The sequence below is a fragment of the Salmo trutta genome, chromosome 5 (genome assembly GCF_901001165.1).
Source record: "Salmo trutta chromosome 5, fSalTru1.1, whole genome shotgun sequence".
Classification (NCBI taxonomy): Eukaryota; Metazoa; Chordata; class Actinopteri; order Salmoniformes; family Salmonidae; genus Salmo; species Salmo trutta.
This window is the reverse complement of record NC_042961.1, coordinates 54,135,126-54,143,660: the sequence shown is the minus strand read 5'-3', so window position 1 is coordinate 54,143,660 and position 8,535 is coordinate 54,135,126.

Below are 8,535 nucleotides of genomic sequence, written 5' to 3'. Positions count from 1 at the left end.
CTATACTGCCCCCACCCTCTCTCTCTACTGCCCCCACCCTCTCTCTCTCTACTGCCCCCACCCTCTCTCTCTACTGCCCCCACCCTCTCTCTCTCTACTGCCCCCACCCTCTCTCTCTCTACTGCCCCCACCCTCTCTCTCCCTACTGCCCCACCATCTCCCTCTCTCTACTGCCCCCACCCTCTCTCTCTATACTGCCCCCCACCCTCTCTCTCTACTGCCCCCCACCCTCCCTCTCTCTACTGCCCCCCACCCCTCCCTCTCTCTACTGCCCCAATGTCTCCCGCTCTCTACTGCCCCCCACCCTCTCTCTCTACTGCCCCCACCCCTCTCTCTCTCTCTACTGCCCCACCATCTCCCTCTCTCTACTGCCCCCACCCTCTCTCTCTCTACTGCCCCCCACCCCTCTCTCTTTCTACTGCCCCCCACCCTCTCTCTCTCTACTTCCCCCACCCTCTCTCTCTCTACTGCCCCCACCCTCTCTCTCTCTACTTCCCCCCACCCTCTCTCTCTCTACTTCCCCCACCCTCTTTCTACTGCCCCCACCCTCTCTCTCTCTACTGCCCCCCACCCTCTCTCTCTCTACTGCCCCCCACCCTCTCTCTCTCTACTGCCCCAACGTCTCTCTCTCTACTGCCCCAACGTCTCTCTCTCTACTGCCCCAACGTCTCCCGCTCTCTACTGCCCCCACCCTCTCTCTCTACTGCCCCCACCGTCTCTCTCTCTACTGACCCCACCCTCTCTCTCTCTACTTCCCCCACCCTCTCTCTACTGCCCCCACCCTCTCTCTCTCTACTGCCCCCCACCCTCTCTCTCTCTACTTCCCCCACCCTCTCTCTCTCTACTTCCCCCACCCTCTTTCTACTGCCCCCACCCTCTCTCTCTCTACTGCCCCCCACCCTCTCTCTCTCTACTGCCCCCCACCCTCTCTCTCTCTACTGCCCCCACCCTCTCTCTCTCTACTGCCCCAACGTCTCTCTACTGCCCCAACGTCTCCCGCTCTCTACTGCCCCCACCCTCTCTCTCTACTGCCCCCACCGTCTCTCTTTCTACTGCCCCACACTCTCTCTCTCTACTGCCCCCACCCTCTCTCTACTGCCCCCCACCCTCTCTCTCTCTACTGCCCCCCACCCTCTCTCTCTCTACTGCCCCCACCCTCTCTCTCTCTCTACTGCCCCCACCCTCTCTCTACTGCCCCCACCGTCTCTCTCTCTACTGCCCCCACCCTCTCTCTCTACTGCCCCCCACCCTCTCTCTCTCTCTACTTCCCCCACCCTCCCTCTCTCTACTGTCCCCACCCTCCCTCTCTCTACTGTCCCCACCCTCTCTCTCACTTCTGCCCCCACCCTCTCTCTCTCTACTACCCTCTATCTCTCTACTGCCCCCACCCTCTCTCTCTCTACTGCCCCCACCCTCTCTCTCTCTACTGCCCCCACCCTCTCTCTCTCACTACTGCCCCCACCCTCTCTCTCACTACTGCCCCCACCCTCTCTCTCACTACTGCCCCCACCGTCTCTCTCTACTGCCCCAACGTCTCCCTCTCTCTACTGCCCCCACCCCTCTCTCTCTACTGCCCCCCACTATCTCTCTCTCTCTACTTCCCCCACCCTCCCTCTCTCTACTGTCCCCACCCTCCCTCTCTCTACTGTCCCCACCCTCTCTCTCACTTCTGCCCCCACCCTCTCTCTCTCTACTACCCTCTATCTCTCTACTGCCCCCACCCTGTCTCTCTCTACTGCCCCCCACCCTCTCTCTCTCTACTGCCCCCACCCTGTCTCTCACTTCTGCCCCCACCCTGTCTCTCACTTCTGCCCCCACCCTGTCTCTCACTTCTGCCCCCACCCTCGCTCTACTGCCCCCCACCCTCTCTCTCTACTTTCCCCCACCCTCTTTCTCTCTACTGCCCCCCACCGTCTCTCCTCTCTCTCTCTCTCTACTGCCCCACCCCCTCTCTCTCTACTGCCCCCACCCTCCATCTCTCTCTGTCCCACTCCCTCGCTCTCTGTCCCCCTCTCTCTCTCTACTGCCCCCTACCTCCACCCTCCCTCTCTCTGTCCCCCTCTCTCTCTATTTTTCACTCTCTCTCTACTGCCCCACCCCCTCTCTCTCTACTGCCCCCACCCTCCATCTCTCTCTGTCCCACTCCCTCGCTCTCTGTCCCCCTCTCTCTCTCTACTGCCCCCTACCTCCACCCTCCCTCTCTCTCTGTCCCCCTCTCTCTCTATTTTTCCTTCTCGCTCTGTTCCTTTCTCTCTTGCTCTCACCCTCAGAACAGGAGCATCCGGTAAGATCCGTGGGGGTGTGTCTCTTTGTCAACAAAGACTGGTGCGCAATCTCTAATATAAAGGAAGCCTTGAGGTTCTGCTCGCCTGAGTTAGAAAACCTCATGATAAGCTGTAGACCATATTATTTAAGAAAATGCTCATCCAGAGGCGGCGCTCCTAGTGGCTGGTGATTTTAACACAGGAAAACTGAAATCCGTTTTACCCCAATTCTACCAGCATGTCACCTGTGCAACTAGTCACCTTTACTCCAAAAACAGAGACGCATACAAAGCTCTCCCTCGGCCTCCATTTTGCAAATCTGACCATAACTCTATCCTCCTGATTACAAGCAAAACCTCAAACAGGAAGTACCAGTGATGCGCTCAATACGAAGTGGTCCAATGAAGTGGATGCTAAGCAACAGGACTGTTTTGATAGAACAGACTAGAATATGTTCCAGGATTAATCTGATGGCTTTATTGATAAGTGCATTGATGACATCGTCCCCACAGTGACAGTGCTTACATATCCCAACCAGAAGCCATGGATTACAGGCAACATCCATACTGACCTAAAGGCTAGAGCTGCCGCTTTCATGGAGTGGACACTTATAAGAAATCCTGCAACGCCCTCTGATGAACCACCAAACAGGCAAAACCTAAATACAGGACTAAGATCGAATCCTATTACACTGGCTCTGACGCTCGTCGGATGTGGCATGGTTTGCAAACTATCACGGATTACAAAGGGAAACCCAGCCAAGAGCTGCCCAGTGACGCAAGTCTACCAGACGAGCTAAATGCTTTTATGCTCGCTTCAAGGCAAACAACACTGAACCATGCATGAGAACACCAGCTGTTCCATAGCCGATGTGAGTAAGACCTTTAAACAGGTTAACATTCACAAGGCCACAGGGCCAGATGGATTACCAGGATGCGTATTCAGAGCATGCGCTGATCAGCTGGCAAGTGTCTTCATTGACATTTTCAACCTCTTCCTGACCCAGTCTATAATACCTACATGTTTCAAGCAGACCACCATAGTCAATGTGCCCAAGAACGCCAAGGTAACATGTCTTAGTGACTACCGCCAAGTAGCACTCACATCTGTAGCCATGAAATACTTTGAAAGGCAGGTCATGGCTCACATCAACACTATCATCCCAGAAACCCTGGACCCATTCCGAATTGCATACCTTCCAAACAGATCCACAGATGACGCAATCTCTATTAAACTCCACACTGCCCTTTCACACTTGGAGAAGAGAAACAACTATGTGAGAATGTTGTTCATTGAGTACAGCTCAGCGTTCAACACAATAGTGCCCTCCAAACTCATCATTAAGCTAAGGTCCCTGGGATGGAACACCACCCTCTGCAACTGGATCCTTAACTTCTTGACGGGCCGCCCCCAGGTGGTGAAGGTAGGCAACAACACATCCGCCATACTGACACTCGACATTGGGGCCCCTCAGGGGTGCATGCGTGCTTAGTCCCCTCCTGTACTCCCTGTTCACCCACGACTTCGTGGCCGCGCACAACTCCAGCACCATCATTAAGTTTGCTGATGACACGACGGTGGTGGGCCTGATCACTAACAACCAGGAGACAGCCTATAGAGAGGTTAGAGACCTGGAAGTGTGGTGCCAGGACAACAACCTCTCCCTCAACGTGAGCAAGACAGAGGAGCTTATCGTTGACTTCAGGAAATGGAGGGCTGAACACGCCCCCATTCACATCGACGGGTCTGTAGTGGAGATGGTTGAGAACTTCAGGTTCCTCAGTCCACATCGCTAAGGACCTATCTTGGTCCAAACACACTAACACAGTTGTGAAGAGGGATATGACAAAGCCTATTCCCCCTCAGGAGGCTGAAAAGAGTTGGCATGGGCCCTCAGATTCTCAAAAAGTTCTACAGCTGCCTGGTAACCTGGTGACCTGACTGGTTGCATCACCTCTTGGTATGGCAACTGCTCGGCATCCGACCGCAAGGCGCTTCAGAGGGTAGTGTGTACGGCCCAGTACATCACTGGAATTGAACTCTCTGCCATCAGGGCCTCTATACCAGGCAGTGTCACAGAAAGGGCCAAACATTTTCCGAGACTCCAGCCACCCAAGTCATAGACTGTTCTCTTTGCTATCGCACGGCAAATGGTACCGGAGCACTAAGTCTAAAAGGCTCCTGAACAGCTTCTACCCACAAGCCATCAGACTGCTAAATAGCTGGTTGGACGTACTGCCAAATTCTCTAAAACGACGTTGGAGGCGGCTTATGGTAGGGAAATTAACATTCAATTCTCTGGCAACAGCTTTGGTGGACATTCCTTCAGTCAGCATGCCAATTGCATACTCCCTCAAAACTTGAGACATCTGTGGCATTGTGTTGTGTGACAAAACTAAACATTTTAGAGTGACCTTTTATTGTCCCTAGCACAAGGTGCACCTGTGTAATGATATAGCTGTTTAATTAGCTGGCAAAGGATAAATGCAAAGGATTTAAACAAATTTGTGCACAAAATTTGAGAGAAATAAGCTTTTTGTGCTAATGGAACATTTCTGGGATCTTTTATATCAGCTCATGAAATATGGGACCAACACAAATAATTACCTGGACCATCTGCATGTACCCTTTTTGCACTAACTCTTTTTGACTCTATTCATAGACACAGGACTCTTTTCTTCTCTCTTGCCAACCCCCCAGCCCCAGCCCCAGCCCCACACACACATGGCCACTGTTGCCAATACCCTATTTTCAACAGATTAAATATATATTGATGCATGCTGGAAGCTCATTGACATAATCCTATTATTTTCCAAAAATTGGTTTACATGGTACATTTTCTGTAGCTTGCAAATTCTGTGTACACATCTATTCGTGACATCCACTTTATTTATGTTTTATTCACAAGCAGATTCCTGGTAGTGGTGTAGTGGATTATCTTATACAGGGATATTCCTGATTGACTATCTATTCTCTCTCTCTCTGGTACTAATCTGGAACAACAGTCAGTATCGTTTGACTTCAACAATGGCTCAGGAGGGAGAGAGAGAGAGAGAACGTGCTAATGACAGAGAGGACGTATGGAGGGAGGAATATAAAAACGAGTCTGCAAGGGACAGCATCAAGGAAAGAGGGAGAAAGACAGATATAGCTAATCCTCTCTCTTCCTCCCTCCCTCCCTCCCTGCACATCTTCAAAGGGAGAAAAAAGGCAGGAAACAAAACAGCCCTAAGCACCACCTCCACATCTTCTCTCCTCCTTTCTCCAAGACTGCACTTTTACAGACTCCCTGTCTTCTTCCCTCTCTTTTCTTGTAACGTGTTCCCTCTCTCCCTCCCTTTTGTCCCCCTCGACATGTTCCTCTCCTCTCCCTCCCTCCCTTCTGTCCCCCTCAACCTGTTCCTCTCCTCTCCCTCCCTCCCTTCTGTCCCCCTCGACATGTTCCTCTCCTCTCCCTCCCTCCCTTGTGTCCCCCTCGACATGTTCCTCTCCTCTCCCTCCCTCCCTTCTGTCCCCCTCAACATGTTCCTCTCCTCTCCCTCCCTCCCTTCTGTCCCCCTCGACATGTTCCTCTCCTCTCCCCACTGTTTTTTTCCCTCTTCTGGAGTTCTCTTCTCATTGACATTCAGTCCAGCTCTGAGGCTAGTCACAGGGCAACCACAGCACAATACCATTCTCAAACACAAATTACGCACACACACACGCACGCATGGACACGTACAAACACAAGAATAGACACACATGCATGCATGGACACGTAGACACACAAGAATACACACACACGCATGCATGGACACGTACACACACAAGAATACACACACACGCATGCATGGACACGTACACACACAAGAATACACACACAAGAATACACAGACGCACATGCATGCACGGGCACTACACACACACACACTTCCCAGTGGGAGACACTGATAAAAGGGTTTACAGCTCCATCTCTCCCTCTCTTCTCCTCTCTTCCTCTCGCTCCCTGTCCCATGACCCCCCTGTTGCTCCTCTTTCATCTCGCTCTTCTCTCACACCCTTCGCATCCCCCTCTCTTCTCATCTCCCACTCACTCTCTTTTAGCCCCAATGACCTCTCTTCAGGTTACATTCTATCATTTAACTTAGATGGAAAGCTACTGAGGATGGTAGCTGACTCTATAGCCACTCCTATCTGTCATATTTTTAATCTGAGCCTAGAGGAAAGTCTTTGTCCTCAGGCCTGGAGGGAAGCCAAAGTAATTCCGCTACCCAAGAGCGGTAAAGTGGCCTTTACTGGTTCTAACAGCAGACCTATAAGCTTGCTGCCAGCTCTTAGCAAACTGTTGGAAAAAATTGTGTTTGACCAAATACAATCCTATTTCTCTGTAAACAAATTAACAACAGACTTTCAGCATGATTATAGAGAAGGGCACTCAACATGTACTGCACTGACACATATGACTGATGATTGGTTGAAAGAAATTGATAAGAAGAAGATTGTGGGAGCTGTACTGTTAGATTTCAGTGCAGCCTTTGATATTATTGACCATAACCTGTTGTTGAAAAAACATATGTGTTATGGCTTTTCAACCTATGCCATATTGTGGATTCAGTGCTATATATCTAATAGAACTCAAAGGGTTTTGTTGGAAGCTTCTCTAATGTCAAACATGTAAAGTATGGTGTACCACAGGGCAGCTCTCTAGGCCCTCTACTCTTTTCTGTTTTTTACCAGTGACCTGCCACTGGCATTAAACAAAGCATGTGTGTCCATGTATGCTGATGATTCAACAATATACACATCAGCAACCACAGAAAATGAAGTCACTGAAACCTTTAACAAAGAGTTGCAGTCTGTTTTGGAATGGGTCGCCAGTAATAAACTGGTCCTGAACATCTCTAAAACTAAGAGCATTGTATTTGGTACAAATCATTCCTTAAATTCTAGACCTCAGCTGAATCTGGTAATGAATGGTGTGGCTGTTGAACAAGTTGACAGAGAGGACGTATGGAGGGAGGAATATAAAAATGAGTCTGCAAGGGACAGCATCAAGGAAATAGGGAGAAAGACAGATATAGCTAATCCTCTCTCTTCCTCCCTCCCTCCCTCCCTCCCTGCACATCTTCAAAGGGAGAAAAAAGGCAGGAAACAAAACAGCCCTAAGCACCACCTCCACATCTTCTCTCCTCCTTTCTCTAAGACTGCACGTTTACAGACAGACTCCCTGTCTTCTTCCCTCTTTTCTTGTAACGTGTTCCCTCTCTCCCTCCCTTCTGTCCCCCTCGACCTGTTCCTCTACTCTCCCTCCCTCCCTTCTGTCCCCCTCGACATGTTCCTCTCCATCCCTTCTGTCCCTCTCGACCTGTTCCTCTCCTCTCCCTCCCTTTCTTCTGTAAATTAGTTGAGGAGACTAAATTACTTGGCATTACTTTATATTGTAAACTGTCATGGTCAAAACATTGGTTGTAAAGATGGGGAGAGGTCTGGCCGTAATAAAGAGATGCTCTTCTTTTTTGACATCACACTCCAAAAAGCAAGTTTTACAGGCTCTAGTTTTGTCTTATCTTGATTAATGTCCAGTCATGTGGTCCAGTGCTGGAAGGAAAGACCTAGTTAAGCTGCAGTTTGCTCAGAACAGTGCAGCACATTTTGCTTTGAATTGTAATCAGAGGGCTGATATAAATACTATGCATGCCAGTCTCTCTTGGCTAAGACCTGAGGAGAGACTGACTGCATCACTTCTTCTTTTTATAAGAAACATTGTGTTGTAAATCCCAAATTGTTTGCATAGTCAACTTACACACAGCTCTGACACACACACTCACTTATCCCACCAGACATGCCACCAGGGGTCTTTTCACAGTCCCCAAATCCAGAACAAATTCAAAAAAGTGTACAGTATTATATAGAGCCCTAATTGTATGGAACTTCCATCTCATATTGCTAAAATAAACAGCAAACCTGTTTTAAAAAAAAACGATAAAGCAACACCTCGAGGCACAACTCCTCTCCCCTATTTCACCTAGATAGTTTGTGTGTATGCATTGATATGTAGGCTACGTGTGCCTTTAAAAAAATGTATGTAGTTCTGTCTTTGAGCTGTTCTTGTCTATTGATGTTCTGTATTATACCATTATGTTTCATGTGTTGTGTGGACCCCAGGAAGAGTAGCTGCTGCTTTTGCAACAGCCAATGGGGATCCTAATAAAATACCAAATACCATTGAACTATTCCTTCCTCCCAACCAACCACCTGATACTGAATGTTGTCTAGTCGTTGCCATCTCTAC